Genomic DNA, 25,249 nt, shown 5'->3' on the forward strand with positions numbered 1-25,249 from the left:
GTGAAACGAAAGTTTGACCAATAAATACAATATTCACGTCAAAAATCAACAAATAGCCATAACTTTTCCAAATCTCAACCGATTTTTATGATATTTGGAGTGAAAGTCTCCTACATGAACAGCATTTGAACCATCATTTTGACATTTATAAGTTTTGTTCTGAATTGAGTTAGAAATCTCAAATAGAAACTCTTACCCCACTCGAACTTTTGCCCCACTTTACTCTACATGAAGTTTGAATTATGTAGCAAATTTATCCATTAAATTACCATACAAGCTGTCAAACTTGCATACAATTTAGCTGAAACAGTCAAATTCTACATTTTCAACAGTCAATACCTCAAAAACTGGACGTGTTATGGTATTTTTGAAAACGGCAATGGATTCGGCACCCCTTGATTAAGTAAATAATCGTGCTTGACACAAAAACGTGTTCCGCAGTATTATATATGAAATCTTTGAAGAATCAAAAGAAAAAAATCTAGAAAAATCTGAGGAGGCATATTCGTCGGGAATATGTGGAGCTATCTCTTATCCAATTTTTCAACATATTCTTCGATGTATTCCTGGAAGAATTTGTTTTAAGATTACTTCTTTAAAATGTTGTTGACAGATTAGAAGATGTATTGAAGGCTTCAAATGATATCTGGTGGGATCTTGAGCACAAGTCTAATAGTTTGGTGAAGTTGAAGAATTCTCAAGAAGCCAATCAGAACGCAATTATTTTTGAAATATGAATGCTGAAAACAACTTCTGAGAAGTTCAAACACAAGTTCAATTTCCTTGGCATGTTTTTTTTTCATCGGCCAGAGAGAAACAATGCCATATTCTCCAAATGATTTCTGGAAAGATATTTTAAATCTGATTTTGAGAAGGACTCCTAGATTAATTTCATAATATTGAACAGGTACACACTTATAAAACCGGTGGTTCTCTATGGACATGAAACATGGACCATGCTGGATAATGATCTGCAATGACTTGGAGTTTTTGAACGACTGTTTGGGACCAACTTTGAAGATGTGCAGGAGAACGGTGTGAGGCGGCGAAAAATGAACCATGAACTCGCCAGGCTCTACGAAGAGCTCAGCGTCCACAAGGTGACAAAAGCCGGAAGGGTGTGCTGGGCAGGGCATGTTGCAAAACTACCGGATAACAATCCTACAATATTATTGTTGACGTAGAATCCAGTTGATAGATGAAGGCGTGAAGCGCAGTGAGCGAAGTGGCTTTATCAACAGGAACTGGAGAGCGTGGCTGTAATGTCCATCTTTATACACGTGCAATGACTTGATCACTTTTTGCTGCCTAATACATTTTTAAATGGAAGTACTGATTCGATTTTTTAAACTACTATTTAAGTTTACCGTGAAAGGTACACAGTTTTGGATGATGACTTCGCCGCAGTCGATCAAAAATACAACGGCTCACAGGTCTAAGCGATTTACGGTCGGATGAAGGAAATTAGCCATAAATATACATACGCATCGACTGCGGCAGCGTGGAATCTTTAGAATAGACGCTAAAATTAATCAGTGGGGAATGCGGGGTTGGATAAGTTGGCACAACTTCTCCCATGGCGAAGAAAAGGATAGAAACTGCTAGTAGTGTGTTTGTAAATTAAATTCAAAAAGCAGAATAATCGTTTACCCCTTCCAGCTCTCGCGTAGACTTTTTTGGATCAGTTTAGTTCCATCGCCATATAGGTACTCATATCGACCCAGCAGCCAAAGCTGAGACGGCGGTTACAAGGTTACGATAAGTTCAACGATACGCAACAAAACAGACAGAAAACATACATCTGCGATTAAGTGGCTTGAAGCGAGCAGAATCGCACTGGCAGAAGAAACGGATGGATAGAAGGGTGTCCCAGGAAAAATTAAATTGTTTATTTTTGTTTGAGCTGAACTCTTCAATGATACATTTGTATAATCTGATATATTTCTCATTCACTCCGATGACATTTTCGATATTGTTTTACAAATATGTTTGAAAAACATTTTTCTTTTTGACCTGAAGATTATGAATTTTAAAAAAATGTGTAAACACAACAGTCGACTCTCCATATCTCGATATCGAACGGATCATCGAGATAGGGAGAGATCGAGACAAGAATGTATTTATGATGAATACTAGTTAGAAAACCGTTCCGTTGCTAGAAAAATAACGAAAATAATGAAGAAACAGATTCGTTGTCTTAAATTATTTTTAATAACAAAAATCTAATCTAATATGCTTTGATAATGGACATATCGACATGAAGAGAGAACCACTGGAATGGAAATCATATCGAGTTGTGAAGATATCGAGATAAGGTGGATATCGAGATATGGAGAGGGAAACTGTATTCAGAATGAAGGGACCGAAGAAATGATCGACATAGGGAGAGATATTGAGATACAGAACATCGAGATGTAAGGAGACGATTGTATTTTTAAAAAATGTTATCACACAAATCTCCAAAAACGAGTATTTAAAACCTATGTATATTCTTATAAAAATTAGTGTTTTTATAGGTTAATTTGAAATGTTATTAACAGGCATGAATTTCATAATAGGGTTGAGCATCATGACTATCCAACATTGTTTTTTTTTTCTGGAACATCCTAATGAATAGGTAGAATGATACACATTCTCAAGATGTAGGCCCTTAATCGTCGTTGGGTTTGCTTTAGGATTGGTTCGCTTTTAAATTCGTTCTGATCGATCGTCTATGACGTCGTGTCGGCTTAAGTGCCGGCGGAAGAGTACAGAACATTTAAACGCTGCGTTTTTTTTCACCCCCTTTTTGTTGCGCATAAACGAACATCAGGAATGAAAACATTAATTTACATAACAATTGATCGTGCCAAGTTCAACGCGGGAAACTCTTTCGCGTCCGACCAAAAGTTCAAGAAGGTGAGTTGCAGATATCTGGGCTCTGCCTAAGTGCTCTCCAGTCGAGTGTTTGTCGAGGATGAATGGAAACAATCGAACGTTGAAATTGATTCCAATTGACCTGACGGGCGTCAAGCTGAAGATAATGGTGTTTGCTGTTCTCGAGAGATGCTATGGGCGTTTCTGCCAGAGGTATGAGAAGAATGATTGTTCTTTGAACGGCTTGATCCAGTTCTTAGCATGTACTGGTAGATGAAGATCATTCCCTTCGTGATCAAAGAAACAGATCGTTCAAGTCGACTGGTACTAAATGATAGCCGGAGTGTGGAACTGTTGAAAATTTGCCGATTTATTACTGGTTCCCTACTGAACAATGTGGACTGTTACTTTCCTGAAATCTTACAACCTGAATAAATAAATTGAAATAATCTTAAAATAAACCCATGTGTTTTGTTTTCACATTTTTATTAACATGTGAAACAATCACATTTTTCATACAATTTACGAAGGAGCTCATTTTTTGATAAATCTTTGTGTATTTTTTTTCACTCGATATGTCTCATATTTCTCTTGTAACATAGCTGAGATAGGCTACAAAAACTAGGTGAGCAATAATATCTACCTTATAAAATGGACGATTTTCTAAATCATGGTCTAATTTTTAAGTAGATGCCATCTTGATTTTCTTGATTTTCTTGACCTAAAATTCTTGATTTTCTTTACCATCAAGATTTGAACTTTTCAAGAACTCATCAAGATTTCCACTTTTCAAGAACTCAACATGTTGTATTTCAAGGCGTCAAGGGTTGTGGGCTCGAAGACCACCAGTCTAGGATGTTTTCGGGTTGGACAATTTCTCGACTTTTCAGTGTATAGAGTATCTTCATACTTGTCACATGATATGTACATGCAAAAATAACCAATCGACAAAGAAAGCTCTCAGTTAACAACTGTGAAAGTGCTCATTGATCACTAAGCTGAGAAGCTAGCTCAGACTCAGTTGGAATAACGCCAGATAGTAGAAGAAATATATAGAAATCCTACAAGCGAAATCATTTTCAATCCTTTTGTTTAGTATCGCACACCAATGTTAAATACAATTAAAATGAATTTCAAATCAACGTCATGTTTAAGTTATTTGTATTTTGATGTACAAATCTGTTTGATGTCCATGTGACACAGATTGACATATTAATATCACCGAGAATCGCCTTAACTGCGAGGTTTGTAGGCAGCCAAATATAAACACATTGATCGGCGGTTTATACTGCTTTGGTCACTTATAACCCATTGCTGGTCAACAACCACAGGCCAGCAATCACATCGATTACCTCCGAAAAACTATTAATCATTATTTGTTTTCCAATCAACTTGTACACACACACATGTGCGCAATGGAAAACCCCCAAATTAAATTTGGTTCGGTACCCACCGTCAAAATATGAATTGTATTCGTCAGCCATTGCCGTGAAACTAAGCATGGAATTACGCAGCATAATAGCTAAGGATATGCGATTTTTCAAATGATTCCGTCAAATAGAGTTCAAAACGAAATTCTGAATTCCTGACAAAGAATAATAAAAACATTTATGTTTTACAAGCTTTGATTGTTAAACTTAAATTCAACCTTGAGAAATATCGGATAACCAACCTAGGTGGAAACTTTGGTCGCACGCTGAAAGGGATAGGGGGTTTTGCTTCTACATACCTGGAGCTTCTGTATTCCATGTTAGGAGCGGCTCCCGACAGCGTCTGTTCCCCATGTCAGGGGCGGCTGATCATCTTTCGAGTGCCAGAGAAGGACTCTAAGCTAAACTGTGCACTATGATACTCCAAACATTTTGGGGGAATGGTCCTCTGGAAATCTAGGGGGTTTGTATCAGGCCCTGCAAGACAGCCGTTAAAAAAATCAAGCAACGAATAATCTACGAGAGAATACGGACCGGAACAATCGGCAAAGACCACAACGAAGTGTGCTGGAAGGGATCAATGGTGCGAACGTTTAGAGGTAACCATCTACCAGAGCTGTGGCAACACACACGAGCTGGAAACATCATTTTTAGTGATGAGTGATATGCAGAGGTGCGTGATCAGGTGGTGGTCGATCAATGAAAGAATGTGAAAAATGAGCATCAACGGCCGATTCTTCAACTTCAAAATAATAAACATGCCCAGTCGTCACTCCGGAAGCGCTAATAATGATGAAGACGGTTTTTACACACAGTTCGCGAGTACGACAGTTGCTGGCTAGTGTAGTGTGCTATTCCTATACCTAAAAAACAATGCGCTCTCGGGCTAAGCATTGGATATATATAGAAAGCGTTGTGTTTGGATGGGCATCTAATTCTTCCGAAAGAGGTGCACTTTGCGAAAAAGAACCACGTGATTATTGAGCTGAAATCGAATTCAGGTTAACTTCTGCGTTCATGAGTCCTCTCATGGCGTAGTGGTTAACGCGCCCCAACTAGAGATCGGGGACTCGTGAGTTCGATTCTCACTGAGAAGACGTGTAACTTTTTCGTAAATCTTCACATCAATTTGTCCATCTAATCCAATTGCAAATTATATGTAATGTTTAGCTTTTCGGTTGTTGTTAAACTTCCACTTGGCTGGTTAGCCGTAAACCACGATTCAAATTAAAAACAAGCAAAAAAAATAACTTATCCGCATCGAATGTATTATAAACTTTGTTGATAAGTATTATTATACACATAAAGTTTAAATTCTTCAGCAAATAAATTGCCTTACTTGCTGACAAACTTGCATGCAAGTTGGCTAAAATAGTCAATTTTTGCATTTTCAACAGCCAATATCTTAAAAACCAAACGTGCTACGATATTTTTCAAAACAATTATGGATTTAGCAATCCTTAATTGAGTGAATATTGATATTTTGGTACTTGAGACAAAAACATGTTCCGCAGTGCTATTGGAAAGGCCAGCGCCCACCAGCTGACAAACGGACACGACTTACGACTAATTGATTTCGTCGCCTCCAAGAATATGGCCTACATCCAGCACAGTCTACCATACCGATACACCTGGAGATCACCACAGCAGACAGAATCACAAATAGACCACGTTCTGATTGATGGACGGCACTTCTCCGACATTATCGACGTCAGGACCTATCGTGGCGCTAACATCGACTCTGACCACTATCTGATGATGGTGAAACTGCGCCCAAAACTCTCCGTCGTCAACAACGTACGGTACCGACGGCCGCCCCGGTATGACCTAGAGTGGCTTTAGCAGCCGGAAGTCGCTGCTGCATACGCGCAGTATCTCGAGGCTACATTACCGGAAGAGGCTGAGCTGACTGCTGAGGAGCTGACTGAGGACTGCTGGAGAACAGTGAAAGCAGCCATCAACAATGCAGCTGAGAGCAACGTCGGGTACGTGGGACGGAGTCGACGGAACGATTGGTTCGACGAGGAATGCAGGCAGATTACGGGATACGATTTTTACGAGATCCAGTCAATTTGTTTGCTTCGCGGATGATATAGACATTTGAAAAGCTGGATGACCTGCATACCAGCCTGAAATGCGAGGCAGCGAAAGTTGGACTGGTGGTGAATGCAACCCAGACAGAGCACATGCTAGCTGGTGGGACCGAGCGCGACAGGGCTCGCCTAGGTAGCAGTGTTACGATAGACGGGATACGTTCAAGATGGTCGACGAGTTCGTCTACCTTGGATCCTTGCTGATGGCTGACAATAACGTTAGCCGTGAAATATGGAGGCGCATCATCAGTGGAAGTATATGGCCTCCACAAGAAGCTGCGGTCAAAAAAGATTCACACCCGCACCAAATGTACCATGTACAAAACGCTCATAAGGCTGGTAGTCCTCTACGGGCATGAAACGTGGACTACCCATTAACCACTAGCCCGCTAATTCGTCTTTTTGGTCTTTTAGGGCTGTTATTCGGCTAACATAGGGCTTGTCAGCTCTATAATAGCCCTTTATTATCTCGGAGGGCGAATTAAAGTGCTATCATGTTACTAGGGTATGTTCGAGGAGGACTCGCAAGCACTTCGAACGCTGGTTGCTTAAGGCGATCTCTGGCGGTATGCATAAAAACGGTGTATGGTTGCGAATGATGAACCACGAATTCGCCCATCTGTTCGGTGCACCCAGTATCCAGATGGTAGCGAAAGCAGGAAGGATACTATAGGCAGGATGTTCGCTTCGGATCCTTTTGGTATAAGAAGGCGTGAAGTGCAGCGAGCTAGGTTGGCGGATCAAGTGCGCATCGATTTGGCGAGCGAGGGGCAGAACCGACGATGGAGAGATGCAGCCACGAGCCAAGTTTTATGGCGTGAAATTGTTGATTCAGTGTTAGAGGGTGTACGGAGTCAAATTGCGACACACACAAATATTTGGCAAAATTCACACGTTCAACCATTCATCTTCTTACTCACAGGGAGTAAAATAAAACATGTTATAAATATTTTTCCATGTTTTGTTGAAATTGATTCCATATCCATAAGCACGAACTTTTCTCTTCACACTACTCATAAAGTCCTATACAACACTTGGACCAATTTTTTTTATGTGTTAAGATGCTTCGGCACGAAATTGAAATCCTTAGCCTTATACCACTCCAAAACGTCTTTCGAGCAATGGAGCAATGGAGCCAAATCCGGCCAAAAAATTGTAGTATCATCGTGTGACCTCAGAAGAGGAAGTAAACGCTTTTGGAGGCATTCTTTTAGGTACACCTGCCCATTGAGCGTTCTAGTTGTCACGAATGGGGTGCTCCGCTTTCCATACGGGCAAATTGCTTGCCAAATCATATATTTTTGGCAAACTTTGACAGAACCCATTGTTCTCGAATTTATGATGAGCAGTGAAAAACTGGAGCCTCGAAACTGCCAAAAGTGCGCTTTTACATACGTCTTATCGAGGCAATGTGGTTTCGTCAACATCTGGGTGTAGAACTTCCGTGCACATGTTTTACCTACCGTAAATTGCCTTTTGGACTTTGTACATACGTTTTATCGCAATTCGCACGAAAGTTTTAGATATATTGACGCATCTCGAACTGAAATGCTGGGATTCCTCTTGAAAGTTTGAACTATCCGTTTTCGATCCTTAACACTATACGGAGATCTATTTCCGATGCTTTTTTTCTTTCCGATCGATTGTTAAATGTTCGTTGTACCGATTCCAAACACGAGACACCGTAGAATGTACCATTCCCAGCCTTCTGCTGATGACACAATGAGATAGATCCAGATTTTCGAGGTATCGTGCGTAAAATTTATTTGCGTCACTGCTGTTATTCCGACTCCATCTTCACAACGATTGCACATCTGCAAGTGAAACTAACACAGCATAAATGAATACAAATTGAACAAATAACACCCAAAATATCTGTTCCCGAAGGAAAACTAAAACTGAAAGGGTTATCGATTTCTGATCTCTTTTTATGTCACCCAATCGGATTCACCGTGACTGGAAAGGTTGTAAATTATACAAATTAAACTCAATCTCATGAACAACATACAGTTGCACTAATTACAGCCTTTTTCTCTTAAAACTACTTACGGATTACATACATGTAGTAAATCTTAACTACTAGCTCAACTTTTCCCGCACTAGAAGAAAAGATACGCGTTCCAGATGACAACTTCGGATATCGAAACCTTTTTAAAGACGGCGAATCAATTTAAAAGTATATTGAACCAAATTAAACGCGACCGAACGATTGCTCTCACATTCAAACACTAACTGTTTCGTATGCCTTCCCTTTGCTTGATCGGAGGCTCCTCAGGTTGCAGTGCATAACTGGGAGAACACGTAGGGGTGTTTAGGATATTATTCCCACATACACTTTTCAATTAAAATGTTTGATACGCCTCCACTACTTTCAGCGCAAATTAATAATTTTCAGCACCAGAATAAACTTTGATTATTGACTAACAAATTTTTATTTGCGATGGCGAAAATAATGCTCAGAAAAGTGAAAAAGTCGCGTGATCATTTAGTTGTGTTTGATCCTTCGACCTTGACGCTTGCTCCTGCGGGGCCGGCGATGAGGGCAGGATCAAACATGTCGCGCATCGGTCGAGTAAAGTGAAAAAGTGCCGCGTTCGATAAGTTCTTTTTGATCTTTCGACGTTGACACTTGCTCCTGGGCAGTGCGTCAAGAAAGTCCGAGCAGTCGTCAGTTGTTTTCCCTCTCGGGTCGTGCGCCTATTTTCTCTGTGTATTTTTATATAGCCGAGCAAACGAGTGAAGCTGAAAGTGGATTGTTGCTGCTCAAGGATGACGGATCAATTGGTGAGCTCGTTTCATGCTACTATTTCTAATCTATAAAATAATACATTGCACATTGCACCTTTAATCGTTACAACGGTGAGACGTAAATATGATTTTTCAACAAACTATGAAAGGTTCGTCACTGTGAGTGTCGACATAAACTCTGATTCATAAATAATTTATGTCCAATTGTTTTTTCTCAAAACACCTTTTTCCTTTTACTTTTATTTTTGTAATTAAAAAAAATTTGAATGGTTCGACACTACGAGTGTAGACTTGCGAAAGGTTCACTTTATTTAATAAACTTTGAATGGTTCGTCACCTCAAGTGTCGGCATAATTTTTCTCTACATAGATATTGTTCGTACCAAATGAAAATATTATATTTACATATAAGCATATTTATAGCTCACAAATAATTATTTATCATGGTCTAATCGCTTATCAAAGTGAATCCTGTGACCCAACGATCCTCCCCATTAACAAACATCCCTCCCAGTAACCTTTGTGGAGATGCAGAGGCAAACACGGTCTCCTAATAGCAAAGGTTACACACTAACATTCCTTCCCCCAATCCCACCTGACTGCAAGGACGTGGCTGGCGCCGTTATTGACCATGTATAAATAGAGGCGCTGAATTATGCACACTGAAGAAGATTATGGCCAATCCCAGCCGATCTTCTAGTTGATTCTTTGTGCATTTTCACTGACCTCGGTCAATCACGGAATAGCAACCAGTGATATGTGTAGTCAGTCTAAGCCAAGCTAAGCTAAGCTAAGCTAAGCAATGGCGAAAATAATGCTCATCTCAACCTACCGATCTCATTTGAATTTTGTTTACCGTTTTGACTCATATTCCGAGCACTTAAGGACTACAGTGACTTCAAATGCATCTGATTGGCATAAATTGGATGATATTTGTGTAAATCGTATTTTTTTCGCAAAGTCTAACTGTTAGCTTTTGGGTGTACCAATAAAAATGTTGATATAGTTTGTTGTAGTATTATTTTAACGTAAAAGTATGGAACAAAATTAAGATTCAAATGCCGAACACTGTGTTCTTTCTGTCTCATATTCCGAACATCTTGATTCAAATTCCGAACAGCACGAATAAATCGTATTTAAATGAATAATTTCGCAAATAAATTTATCTGAGCTTGTTCTACTGGTCTAAAACTAAAGAATCATCACTACTCCCGCGGTAAAAATTATATTGGAAACGTTAAAATTGAATCGCAATTGACTGCCATTTCCTTGTTATTTGGTGACATATTTCAGCGAAACATTTCAACCAAATCGCCATACAACAACAGAGTGTTCAGAATATGAGTCTGTTCGGAATATGAAAGAAAACGGTACTCTTGCCTATTCTCTTCGCTTTCTACCACTAAACAACGTGAACTGTCATGTTGTGGTTATGCTCGCAACTAGGCCGGTTCACTTACTTATTAGACCGGTCCAAACCACGTCGCAACAATATCAATAGACGGGTTAAAAATTACTGCCATTTAAAAGTGGTGTAATTTGATTCCGTACACCCTTTATGCCAATAGCAGTCGATTATTAGAATTTGTTTCAGATTAGGAACGATTTAAAACATAAATTTTGAGCACCTACTTATTCCATGTTCTATGTGAACGCGGGACAAACATGCATAAAACAGCAGGGATTTGTTTTGTTCAAAACAGTCGTAACTGAAGAAGCGTTGCGTGAAAGACACCACGCAACTGATTTCACTTTTGGTTTGTTCCGAAAAAAAATATTGTCGCATAGAATTTTGTAGGCTTTATGATGCATTTTTCATATTTCGTTTCGCTTTTACCAGTGTTAGAAACTCCGTGTATCGTTTCGTTTCGTATCGATATGGAAAAACCACACATCGCATACCCTTAACAACACAGCTGGAAGCGAGTCCAACCCCCTCAATCCCGAAAGGACACCCCCAAAACCGCGCCAAATCGCGTCTAATTTCCACAATTTTCCCCCCAATAAAACCGTCACAACCGGTGAGGGTCGGTTTTGGGTTGGCTTAGTCGGATGGTGGATTATTGCCACGCATTAGCAGCAGAAAAGAGGGTTGATTGAAGGGTCAACCTGATACGCATCAATCGCGAGTCACGCCGCGGCCGTCCAATTTACCCCATTAGCGCGCACCAGTTCATCTATACTGTCAATCTAAATTACGGTGTTACATTACAGCATCATGTGTTTCGACTCGACCATTTGCCGGGCAGCCGATGGCAAAAGCAAATGCACAGCTATACAGGGAAACCACTGAACTGACTGTTGGCCGAAAGAGGCCGAGGGTTGGATTATATTTCAATTCGTGGTACGAGGTTATTTCCATCCATCCAGCTGTCATATAAAGCATTCATGGTGTTTTCATTTGAGGTTTAAGTTCATCCCTTTTCGGAAGCGCAGCAGGCACGAGGCTTGGTTGGTGGCAATTAGACGCGTGGCGTGCGCTTGGGAACTGGACAGGTTGCGAGACTGTGACGTAATGGTTATTTTAGGATAAAATTAGATTACATTCCAGTCCTTTATAATGTATTTATTTAAATTATATTCCCATGTTATTTCAAACTTTGTTTGGTACCCCTTTGAACTTGTTTGTTTTTTTTTTTCTTTTGAATTTGCACTGTAGCACAAAGGAGTAATTCGAGTCAGAAATAACCCCTTCCAAAAATTAAAAAAAAAATTGTAGTGGAACATACAGTTTTCATAGTAATTTACGAAAAGTTAGTAGTTTTTCAATGGAAATAGTAATTGCTTTCGACCCTTTACCATTATAAAGATCTTTTCCAAGTGCGCTCTCGCTGTCCGCCATATTATTTTGTTTATCAAAAATAGAATAACTGTCTTTTACTTTTATTTTGAATCAATTTTTTAAATGGCCTTGTCAAGCTTTTTTAAAACCTTTTCAAAATTGGATTAAATTGTGAATTGTAAAAAAAAATCTCCCGCATTTAACGTACATATATCTATTTTCGATCTTTTCGGGAAAAAATGAGTAATAAATGTGAAACTGAAAAAAATCCGTTGCCTTATTCTATAAAAACTCGAAGATTTTCTCTGGGGGGTCACGAATATAATGAATATTATAAGTGGGTCGCACATGGAAAAAGTTTGGGAACTTATGGCGTAGAATTTTCAAACAGTTTCAGGTAAGACTAAAAAAAGTTGGACAGGCTTGCTCTAGATTTATAACGAAAAGAGACAACTGTTGCCTGTTAAATGTCTCCTCAATGGAACCGCAACATGTAAGAAATTTTAAGCTATGTTAAAAAAATAAATAGCGGAATCAATTTTTTTTTCAATCTTTATATGATGGCCATTTTATTTTTCCAGTAACTCTTCTGTGCATAGCTTCTAGAGCCGTATAAACGAAAATTGACGCGGTACTTCAGTCCATTCGGTTTCGTCGGGCCTAAAACTGCAAACCTTTGTTCCAATAAAAATAGATGAAAGGCCACGTTCACTTCTTATCCTTTTCTTTGGACACTTATAGCTAATGATTTTTATTATTGGTCACGCCACCAAAGTGAAAGACGACAGTGAGCTCAAATTTGCGATCACTCTTCTAACTTCTTGGGCCCGAAACTGTGCCTGTTCCTCCGTCGTTTGATCTAAATAATGTAATTTCTTCTTTATTGATCTAAAAATACGACCGTGGCAGGTCACGAACCGTTGAAAACGAAAGCCGTCTCCACTCCATTCTCTGGGTTTCCATTTTTCTTTCCAAAGAGGCAATCTTCGCAATAAACCAGGCCATATTTGGTCCCCGAGCGGAGTTACCGACAATGGATAAGGATAATGGAAGGGCGCGGGGAAAACAGTCGTCTGTACGCACGTTGCTTGGTTAGTTGGCACGCACGAATTTCATCGTCCTGGGAAGGTCCTGTTGCTGTCGCGGGGAGTGATAATTGAATGAAAATTGACGTCAAATGTTCACGTTCGGACGGGGCGCGTTTTATTGACAGCCCACATGACAGTCGCCGTCGAAGGGAAGTTTTGACGTGACAGAATAATCAAATAGGCGCCGTGGTTGGGTTTGACAAGGTACTGCTCCGTAATTGTTTCACCATATTTATATTATCTTTTTTTGGTACGCAAGCGTCTTCAAATGAATGAGTTCTTACAAACCGTCAGATGATGTCAAGATATTGTTATTGCTCTTTGTACGCTCCGTGTCCGTGGAAGAATCAATGTTTTATACAGGGTGAAATTTGTTTGCAAGTATCGGGACCTAATATGATTACGTAATCCCTATTTGCATCCGCAACATGTATTTTCACTTTGCGGGAAACGTCATTATCTCATATCACATGAATGTATATGAGAATGAGTTCCAGAAAAAAAAATGCTGAAACCCTAATTTTTCAATGGTTTCGGTAAAAATGGATAAGATGAGGTTTAAAGCAAAAATTTAGGTTTTTGGACATATGCAGCTACATAACGTCTGAACATGTAAAAAAACATGATTATTTTTAACTTCTCGTACGTATTCTCAACTATCTGATAAAGTATATGAATGTTTGACTTGGTTTTTCAACTAAAAACTAAGTTTGGAAATAAGGTTTTTGCCAGCTCTTTGAAAATCTTGACCAATGTGCGTTCTTACAGTTCTTTAGCTTGCTGATCTCCTTTTTAACCTCTCCTATGATCGGTGGATCCACAAGCATATTTCTTCAAAGGCTCTTCCAGAGATTTCTCCAGGATTTTTCTTTAAAGGTTCCTCCAGGTATTTTACCACAAATTTATTCAAGATAATCTCTACAGTGATCCATATAACGATTTCGGCAGAGATTCTTTCTCGAAGAAATTTCTGATCGCAACCAGATTTTTGAAGACCAGATCAGACAGAGCTCCACTACCACCTTCAGCAATTCTTCCAAAAAAATATGCTTGGAATTCTTCCAGGGAATTCTCTAAGGAATATTTCAAGATTCCTCCAGGATAATCTCCAATAATTTCTTCATGAACTACTTCAAGGATTGGTCCACGGATTCCTCAGAGATTTTGCCAGGTATTATTCAAGCGATTCCTTATGATGTTTTTTTTCAGAGATTTCTTCAGAAATTCTTCCAGAGGCTTCTCCAAGCATTCATTTACAAAAATATCTACTGTGATTCTTGCAGAGATGTCCCCAAGGATTTCTGCAAGGATTCCTCCAGGGGTTACACTAGGGCAATTTCTCTTAGGATTCTCCATAAATTCCTTCGAGGATGCATTCAGTGTATTCCACAGGTAGTTCCCTCGAAATTCCTGAATTAATTATTCCGGAAATTTCTTCAAAAATTCTCAACGGATTGCTCCAGAAATTCTACCAGGAATTCCTGTGGGGATTTCACCATAAATTTCTTAGTAATTACAGTAATGCACAAGTAATTACTTCATCATAAGATAATCATCATTATTAATATTCAAGTTGATATCACATGTGATTACTTCACGAATTTCTAAAGGGATTTCTAGAGGATTCCATAATAAACTCCAGAGATTCCATCATTAATTCCTCTAGGAATTTTATCACATTTAATCCGAAGAATTCTTTTAAGGATTCCTTCAACAATTTTAACAGAAACTCCTTCCAAGAAGAAATTTTTGAAGAAATCCATAGATAAGTTCCTGGAGAATTACTTGGAAGAATTCTAGGAGCAATTCCAAGAGGAATCTAGAGAAAAAATATTAATAAATCACTAAAGGAATCACGGAAGAATTCCTAGAAAAACTTCTGGGGAATATCCTGCAGGAATCTCTGGTTAAACCTCTGGAAAAATCCCTGCAGAAATTCTTGCCGGAGTTTTTGAAGGAATACCCTTAAAAATCTCTGGAGCATTTCCAGAAAAAAAAAATCCCAAGTACAACTTTTATAGGAACCATAAAATGGAGGATAACCTGGGTAAATTGCAAAATAAATTCTTGGAGACATCTTTGGAAAATTCCTGGAGTACCGTTGTGCGGGATGACATTGGTCCATAAGGGTGCCTTTGGGCCAATATTTTTACAGTAAGCTAATGCCAGAATAATAAAAACAATGTGTTTCAAGAATACGTTACAAAGAGCCAATAGATGGTCATAGATTAGTTTTTTGGCGTTTCTACTAGCCATGAGATGCATCGAAAGAGGCGGTCAAAGTCACCCCTTAGACCAAATGTCACCCCACGCGGTGGTGTATTGGAAAAATCTTAAAAAATCACTGGAGTAACGGAATAAAGCTTTATCGGAACTGGTCTAGCAATTCTAATTTCTTCCTCAGGGAATCTCTAGAGATTTTTTCGGAGAAATTTCTTGCAACATTATTTGAAGAACCCCTGGAGAAATAAAGTTATAAAAAAAAAGTCCCGGAGAAGATTCCTGTGGAATACATTGATTTGATGAAAAACTTATTGGATGAATTTATGATGGAATCGCTGGAGGCATTTAGACAGAAACTCCTGGCAAAATCGCTATAGCAATCCCTGTAGAAATATCCCTGCAAAAATTCCTGGAATGATCCTAGGAGGAATCCCAGGAGGAGTCCTGGCGAAATTCCTGAACGGGTTGCTGGAGGAATTTCTGGAGCCCTATCGAAACCGGTCTAGAAAATCTAGTACCGAACACAAATTTTCCTGGAAGGCTAAGGAACGAACCTTAAAATTCTAATTTCTAACCCAAAATAGCTTATTGCATGTGGAATTATGACGAATACACCGAAAAGTGTTCCACTTTTAGAGGTATGTGTATGCAAAACCACCGTAGCTAATTGTAATCGAAGCAAAATACGTCACGACATAGAAAGAAAAACTAAAATCAGTTCCACAACCCAATTCGAGCGGAGAGTCACTTTCGCCACCAACAACCACGGTATTCTCGGTGTATGGCTTCCTTGTGGTTTCACTTGTTCACGGGTTTCCATTTTTCTCCTCCATAGAACCTATCCAAGGCCAACACCAGCGAGTGTACCGTGTCGTGACTGATATGAAATCAGCCAAACACGGTGCTGACGACGTTCGACCTCACTTGCCAAAATGTGTCCATCATCATAATTTGTGCCCAATCTTGATTTATATTCCTACTCAAAGCCGTTACACTTATCGTTTTAGGCTTCTCTTTCCACCATGTACTAGAAATGTGTGATTGGTATTCGATCGAAGTGAGTGAAACAATTTCTTATGGTTATTTAAAATCTGAGAAATAAGATTTGGTATAAGAATCAACGGATTGACGAAATATAAATAAGTCAAGCAAAAACGAAGTTGTCACGAATCTCTTTAAAATGAAATCATAACCTTTAAGCTGTATTGACACAAAGCTCAAACAGTTCCAGCCGAGAAGTTGACTGATGTGTCACTCTGTTACTTGGCAATAAACGACGAATTTCCTTGAAGCCTAATCTGGCCATCACTTCCTCAATTCCACTTGGAAGCCTTTGAACACCATCACGCATCACGCTCCATCAAACAAACCTCCAAAACCCCCTCCTCCCCACCCCCTTTCACAAGTCCGTCTGGCTCTCCTGGCCAATCGTGTGCAAAGTGGTGGAAAAGTGCCAATAAATCTTGGCTGGGAATTACTGTTGGAAATCCGGTCACGTTCCGTCCAAGTCCGGAAAATGTCCTCATCAACTTTGGCCGGGGCCATCCGTCTTCCATCATCAAAACCCTGGCCAATGGCTTTTTCTAGCCTCACGCGCGTCAACTCAACACGCGACTCACACTGTATCCTTTTGGCGCGGGTGAAGGGAACGGAGACAGTTGTTGGGCCACGTCGACAGCGAGGGAGAAAGGCGGATGCTAAAATAATAATGTCTTTATTCGGCATTAACTGGTGAATGTTATTACAGCTTGGGTTTCCGTCCTCGTCGTCATCGCGCCAAATGGCCATGAAGTAGTTCAAAGCATCAGAAACATATGAAGAGAGAAGGAAACTGTGTGGGCCATTTAGCTAACTGCCTAACAATGCGGTTCCGGTTTTTGAGGGAAACCAACATGACAATAGGATCCATTATCCTGGCGAAGTGGTTCCCAAGCTATCGGTAGCTGGGAACACCTTACCGTGACAAAACTTCTAGAGAGAAGTTCTCAGTGCGCATCGTACTCTCGTGCTGTTGCGCACACAGGTCCATTCTACTGACGTAAGTTTTTAAACATTCTAAAGCAATGAAGCCATACTTCTTAGTTCATTAGAAACAGTATTTTTAAGTGAAAAATAAAAACTCTTAGAAGGTCTCGTATAATATTCAATATATATGGTTTTTCCGAGAGGTACACTTTCTTCCAAGGGTGAAATGGGTAATGTTGATAATTGCATCGAAATGAGCAATCAGTTCGATGCTCTAGACAAGTTTTCGAGCATTAAATCGAAGTAGCCTCTACCCCAGGCACTTTGAGTCATGTGAGTGCCGCCAGTCGTAGGCAGGAGATCCTGAACTCCATTAGGGGAATCAAGGTTTCCTTCCAGATAGCACAGAAAGCATACTGCCGCGTTTTGTCGGAATCCCTTAAAGATCGCGAACTTCTTCTCAATCATTTTGATAAGAAAAAAAAATTGTCTTACTTTCATAAGTGGACGTTTATGAAAGGTCGTATTGAATTTCACCTGAATAGATCAAAAATTAAATACATGATTTAGGGTAGAAGTACCAATTATGGCTATAGCACCAATTATGGCAATAGTGGGAACAAAAAGAGATTTTTCTTATTGTTTCACTAGAACATAACGGCTTATATTCACAAGAATGATAAATCTATTTGTATTTGATGGTAACTAAACCATAATGAGACCATTCGTGCAATAAGCTTCGAAAAATGAACATTTGAAAAATTTGCCTCACACATATGTCACCTTCTTAGCAGTTTGCTAAAGAACACCCGTTACAAAATTTATGTTTTCATCCCGAAAAACTGCTTCAGTCGACAAATGTATGTTCCCTACTGAGCACAAAAGAATAAATTTAGGTAGTGAGCAATCAAATCTACTGTTTTAAGTTGGAAATCGTGATATTTCCACTATGTCGATAACTGGTACAAAGAGTGTATGAGAGCCCAATTATGGCAATACTCTGGAGGCGGTTTGTTTACATATTTCGATCAGTGAAATAAAAGAAGTAAAGCTATTTTACGGGTGACTTCCACGACGGGACGGTTCGGTAAGGCATTATCTTCATGTTTTGTACACAATTACTAAGATTTTTCAATTACACGTTCGAAAACTTTGGCAAGCGGAAGATGCTAATTTCATGGTAGAGAGGGGTTTTCAGAGACTCTCGATTTTTGAATTTTCCCTCTTTTCTCGTTAAAACTATGCACTGGAAAGGTAATGTGAGTTCATTAATGCTGTTTTGTATCATAATCTGCATTTTCACTACATTTCGACTCCTTTTCGAAAATCAATTTGCTCCCATGAACCCATAGCAATAAATTGATTTAATATCTATTTAGCACAATGTTTTTGGAAAAAAATATGAGCAATCACTTCATTACATATGAGCGTTGCATTATCATTCGCTTTGGATGGCGTTTGAGTTCATTTCGTGCAAATATTCGATAATCCATAATTGGTACACTTTTATGTCGAATGCTAGGAACGCTATTGCCATTATTGGTACAAAGACAACACTTTTTAAAACACATTTTTAGTAACCTCAAGTCAATTTAGTACTAAAACTTGTAACAGGATAAATACGGGGCAAACCCTTAAAGATGCAAAAACTAGACGAAACGATACGAATCCTGTGTTTTCGGTACGCCTGCGCCGTAGATATCCTGAGAACCGGATTCGGTAACAGAAGAGGAGCAGTTCTCAACGACCAACTCAAACGGAACTCAATTCGAACTAGACTGCTCTTCTGTTACGGACAGAGTGAACCAATACCCTAAGGGATTTGAGAAACACTGTCGCTTAAGCGCCAACACGCTTTGCAGCGTGATGCGACAGTGCACGTTTTAAAATGTGCCCGACTAACTTACCCAGGGCGGGTCTATCGATCGCGGAACCAAACTCAAAAGACTCTCAATTTAACGGAACTGACTTTACCAAATCACTACAGTTTGTACGGTATTCATCGGGATTTTGTATTCGACTTGTTGTGTTCATTAGGGTGTTAGTAGTGTGCATACAATGGTTTACTTATTAACTATTTTGTCTAACCTTCAATCGCAACTAGGTTGCTCGATGCTGTTGCTGCAGGTGTCAGGCAATGTCGGTGACGCTGGTGACGCTAGTGACGCTGGCGGAGGCTTGAGGATGTTGATGAAGATGGCGACTTTAATTCGGTCCAGCTGGCCGAACAATGGCTAGCGGTTGGTACCCGCTACAGTGGAGTCACTGTAAGCCGTTCGACTGTGAACGGACTGGCTGTGGTCAGCGGAACCACGAGATCGGATGAACGCTGGTCTTCACACGTCTCACTGCACACCTGATTGCAGCGGGGCTAGCGCGACGGCGCCGGTGAAGGATCGCGTAGGGCCAGTCACGTCTAGCGGAAAATTGCAGGCGATTCGAGAAATGTGCGAATGATAGGCTTCACTTACTCAGGGTGTTTGCTGGGACCCCTACGAAGCATGTGGCGACGCACCGGTATTGTTCCCCCAACAATGGGGTGGAATGGGGAGCGTGGTCCAAAATGGAGCTTGGGACCAACGCCCACGAGGCGGCGGCTTGTTCGACGGGAGTGCCGTCTTTTCTCGTGGCCACTTCCGATTTGGACCTGCCCGTAATAAAAACCTTCGTTCGAAGGTTTTGGCCTTCGAACAGAAACACATTTTCGATTTAGAATCACATTGTGTGGATACTAGTATCACTATATTACCTGTACTATTAAAGCTCACTTTTTAGCTGGCTTATATTTTATCTTTGCAAATGCACTCACTGTGCCACTATGGAAAAGAATTAAATTTAATATAATTTTCTAATTCAAATTCACAAGTGATTTACCGTTGCAATTTAACTATCACACCGCACAATTGAATTTTAGATTTGGAATATTTTCTATTGTTTGAACTCACTCACTATAGGGTCGATTTTGGAATGATCGTGTGCCTGCCTTTGAGGTTTCAGTAGACCTCTGGATTGCGCCAAAGTGTGTCGCCTCCTGATTGGTTAATCCAGTTAATTAATTTGAGAGAATTCTGAGAGTAGCATTTCTGTGCTCAAAAATAAAAGCAAACGGTTCGCGTGGCTTGGTTTCTGTCCGTGCTAGAATAACAGTCGGACTAATTTGGATGCGTTACGTGAGGTAACGCTCAATTAATCCAGATTGAGTTATGAAGCGCTTTGAGCTGGATTGCTTCGGACCACTTCTAAGGCTTCGCTACGCGAGCGGTTACAAACTGTTTATTTCAACTGTTTCGCAAGGCTTCAAACTAGTAATTAACACCAACAAGTCATGCCTACGTTTTAGAAACGCGGTTAAAACTTTATTTTTATCTATCCTGTTGACATATTGCATCCATAATTGGTACACCTACCCTACTTGGATTTTCTCCAGTCCGAAAAATCAATATGAAGAAGAGAACCCAATTTGGCATTCGTCAAAAAGGACTTTCCCAAGAACATGATTAAGTTCACTTCAATTAAATAACGTTTACTTGATAACCCTAATGAATATTTTAAAGTGTTCGCCTATCTGAAAATAGCTTAAGCTACTCGAAAGCCTACCAACATTGTCCAATCCATACTGCTCGAATTGAAAGACAAATGTGTAGGCGAGAATGATGAAAACAGTTAAAATGCTCCACGTCGTAAAGTATTGCAATTGTATTGCTCAAGGACACTGCAGATAACCATATATTGTTAGTTTTGCGATGCAAATATATTTGAATGCCTACTCTAAGGTTTTGGGACTACAAAAATGAAGTCATGTCAAACTCAGATCTCTTTGGTTAGAGTGCCTGTTTTGATCAGATCATTTAAGGTGAAACCAGTGGTGGAAAGCATCATGCCGTTTACGCAAAATGAATCAATATTAAGCAGGACCCACGCTCACACGCTCACGAACCAACAGTGACCGATTTGCTCACAGATTCTTGCATTGGAGAACCAGAACAAAAAAAATGTAAACAGCTGCTCACAGCCGTTCTTTTTTCCGTTCATAGCTAGTTTTGTGAATACAGGGTGTCCGCAAATTATCCGAACAGCAAAATATTGGAAAGATGATCTCATATTGAAAACAATGAAAAATCAATGTCCATTTACCTTTTATAATACATCTATATGTTAACACAAAATATAACTTTAAAAAATTTCGAAATGATTGCTTGTTACTGAGATAGGCAAATTTAAATTTTTCGGAGACGTTTTTCCTGAGGGCCGCTAGTCATACTGGGGATGTGTTATCCCTAAAACCTAAAAGAGATGAATCCAAATGTCCTATTATTATTTGAAGTAATCTACACGTTAGTGGGATTAAGTTAGACTGGAAATAGAAAATTGTGCGGTTCAATTCCAGTGAGTTCTATGGACATTTCTCTTCCGTCATAAAGCTCGGAAAACAGCTCCCTTTAAGACACCTTAATACATTTGGGTTGGTTTTGCAATTATTTGAAATCGGAAATGTGTCAAACTTATTTCTTAAGAATATAATAAGCCAATGTTTGAAACCATGAAAGAATATTGAATTTATTATGCTTGATTGTATAGAGCCAGGTTTTCAAAGTTTGTACGGATAATTTGCGGACACCCTGTAATTGGGTGGATTATGATTATAATAGATAGATTACAAACTAATGTACGACAGTATTGAGGAAATTGACCAATATATGGTGTTATTATGGAAATATCACAGGGAATCGGATGCGTGAGTGCATGTCAGAATAAAACGATGCGATGCCCTCTACAGTATATGTGTTCGGGCGATCGTGAGCAAAGAAAGCAAGAACGCAATCGCACAAAATGAACCACCGTTGCGGTAGCATTTTTCTGTTGTGCATGAACAGACTCTGTTCGCCGTTTTACAGCACTGGGTGAAACAGCTTGGAATCAAAATCCAATAATGTACCAAAACTTTGAAGGCACAAATCTCGTGAAAGAAGCATCAAACTTCATTGCCATTTCTATTTTATCCTTGGCACTAGCAGAAAGCTTAAAATAAGAAGATTGACTTTGTGCCTGCCATGTTTGGATTCCGAGATGTGCCACCTTAAAGCTAAAGTTGAAGCTAATTGCGGAAAACACGTTTTTAGCTACATATGGTGAATTCTGAACAAGAGAAGAAATTGAAGATTCTCTGATTAAAGTTGAAAAGGTTTAGATTGGTAACTGTGTGAAAAAGACCAAGGTATCCCAATAAAGTTTGAGTTGGTATCAGAGCAAAATTTCTTCTCTATTGTGATCGGAGCGACGAATCTAGCGACCAAGTTGTAGTGCAAACAGCATTACAAACGCACTCCAAGAACTCGGAGACGCTTCTACTCCGTTGGATGTGTCCAAATACCTCGTCGGAAAATTGTTCAGTCCAAATTCCGATTACGAATCGATCGATCCTAACCTCTCTTCGTCAAGCCGAGAGAATGAGCGAGCCGCTCAGGCGTACCGCGTAGTGAGGAACGAGTACCCAGCCACAGGTGTCGAATTCGTCATCCCGTCTTGTCGTCAAGGAGCTTTGCAGCTGAACGATCGGAAAGGGTCTAAAACAGGTCAATGATCACTGTAGGATAAGAAATTGAGCTCCATTTGAATTTCGTACTTCAAAAACCCATGGAATTAGTTAGAATGATCCATGAATGGATTGAATTCAATAACCAGACAATGCGCAATCAAATAAACAGATTTCTGAATTGAGTTGTGGACATGGTGCCTGATAATGAATGTTTTAAGCAAGTGATTTTGAATGATTTCTATTTGGATTGAAGTAGTTAGTTCTTGATTGGTTTGTAGTAGTTTCGAAAGACTCGGACAAAGATTAGGAGTTTCAGGCCGGTCACCTCTGAAACATTCTCCGTTAACGGCCTCCTGTTCGGAGTGTTGCGTTAGACGTTTGTAGGTAGGGGAACTGGGGGTAATATGCCCATGTTTAGGAAAGAGTCCGAAACCAACGATTTCTTAAGATGACATTCGTTTTTACATTTCTATTGAATCTTTATGACGACATCAGGCTAATTTTTTGATTCAATTGATACAAAAATTACACTTCATTCAACAATCATATGCTCTTGGAAAAACCCATGCATTTTAGGACAGTTACTACCAATAGTATTTTATTATATATCCAGAAATAACCCTCCTTTCAAACATTAATTCTTCTTTTAGAAGCGCTATTGGAAGAAATGTAGATATATTTAGCACAAATTTACCCTTTTTTCAAACATTGGATGTTCTTCGTAACTATGATGTAACCATAATTATAAGTATAAATACTGTTGATTTCATATTCAAATAAATCTTGATTACTTTTTCAAATCGACGAAGTATCTTCCATAAGGTTTTGAGAAAATTAATTCAGAAAAATCACAACCTGTCTTCCAAAATTGTTTTAAAATGAATCACCTTTTCAACATTTTTTTCGCCGTGTACATTAGCTTAAATTTTGCACACAATGAACTCACGTTCAAAAACTAGGGAGTTCCTATTATTTTCCTCAAAAAAATATGATCAAATGATAAGCCAATTTATTCAGTTACTTGCGACGTTCTTGTACCAGTGTGAAATCCACTCATGTAGTGTTTTGTTTTGATTCGGGGTTAAGTCACTTTGTCTCTTCACACAGCGGAGCGGCGAAAGTAGTGGTTAGCAGTGTTGTGAATAACTCAATTTCTCACAACTCACGCTTGAGATTTTTCATGCGTGAGTTGTCAATCATGCAACTCAGCAGTCAAAAAATCATGGATGAGTTGTCTCACCTTTTTAACTCATTGTCTCGTATTTCCACAGTTTACTTACACAAGGCAATAATTTCTTGTTAATCTGGTAAAATTGTGTAAATTCTTTCTAACGTAAACAACAACATTCGGGTTCCACGAGTTTCTGCCGGGTTTTGCGACTGAATCATTTTTCACGGTTTGAGTTGATTGAGTTGATTTTGCATCAAAATCTCAAGCGTGAGATTTGCGAAGCAGATCTCTAATGAGTTTGCTCTCACGGGAGAGCGTATTGATTGAGATTTTGAATGTGAGTCTATCAACACTGGTGGTTAGGTTGTGAAAGTTAAAAATCTCACTTTCGTCGTTTTGTAAATCCGGAAATTAAACGTTCTAAAAGTGGAAAATAGAGGTGGTTCAGAGCGAAACGTGTAGAATTTCGTCTGCGAAACACGCAGAATCGATAGTCTTTTTGTATACCCTTTTGACTTGAGTCTGTTTGAATAAGTTTTCGAGAAATGTCTTCCTTCTTTAGAGATTTTCGAATGTGAAAAAGATCGCAGCAAGCGTTGGTGACGTGCGGTTGTGTGTTTTGCAAAATGTCACGTTTTTCTCAAAGGTTAATCGGCTGGAGTGAAGAAGTTTTGGCTGAAGATTAAGTGGCTGATAAAGAATTACCAAACTATCGTGGTGAAATCAGTGAGCCGAACGGGATTGTTGTGGAGTAATTCTTAGAATGATGAAGAACTTTTCCGTTATTACGGAACATTACAGATAGTGAAATAAAACATATTATTATGATGAAATTCAGTCTGCAGTGTGATAATTCTGTGGCTTAAACATTACAGATAGTTTTATGGTGTTATGATTTATTCAATAGAAGAAGTGTAGTGGTTTGCAAACTCTGATTTTAATGTAAAGAAAAAAAAAATTGGATATAGAAGATTCAATATCATTCGTGTCCGCGGCCATTAAGGGCTCACTTTGCACGTGCTGTGTGCTGCAGGTATGATTTCTACAAGTGTTTTCGAATAAGTTCAGTATTCAATACACGGTGCAATCGGTGGAGAGGTAATATTCGGCGTTGGAGATCAAATAGGTGTATATCGGATTAGCACATTTGTCATGGTCATGGTGAGATTTTTCCAACATATTCCATATATTGAGTGTTGAGCTTCATTTAGAGATTTTATTTTTGAATTGTAGAAATTGTTTAAATAGAGTTTCAAAATCTGAAAAATTAGTAAAATTATTCAATTTTGGTACGGAACTAAAATCGTATGGATATGCTGCTGTAGTTTTTTTTTCGGAGCACTATTGCTCTGGTACTT

At 39.2% G+C, this 25,249-nt stretch overlaps 1 long non-coding RNA gene across 1 annotated transcript; it reads right to left on the reverse strand.

The window, feature by feature from the left end:
• Positions 1-18,900: 18,900 nt before the first annotated feature.
• On the reverse strand, positions 18,901-20,187 carry LOC110675628. Its single transcript, XR_002499659.1, has 3 exons — positions 20,059-20,187; positions 19,934-20,000; positions 18,901-19,868 (listed from the first exon to the last, which is right to left on the reverse strand). It is a non-coding gene; the product is annotated as an uncharacterized LOC110675628 (long non-coding RNA).
• Positions 20,188-25,249: the final 5,062 nt, after the last annotated feature.

The sequence above is a fragment of the Aedes aegypti genome, chromosome 2 (genome assembly GCF_002204515.2).
Source record: "Aedes aegypti strain LVP_AGWG chromosome 2, AaegL5.0 Primary Assembly, whole genome shotgun sequence".
NCBI lineage: Eukaryota > Metazoa > Arthropoda > Insecta > Diptera > Culicidae > Aedes > Aedes aegypti.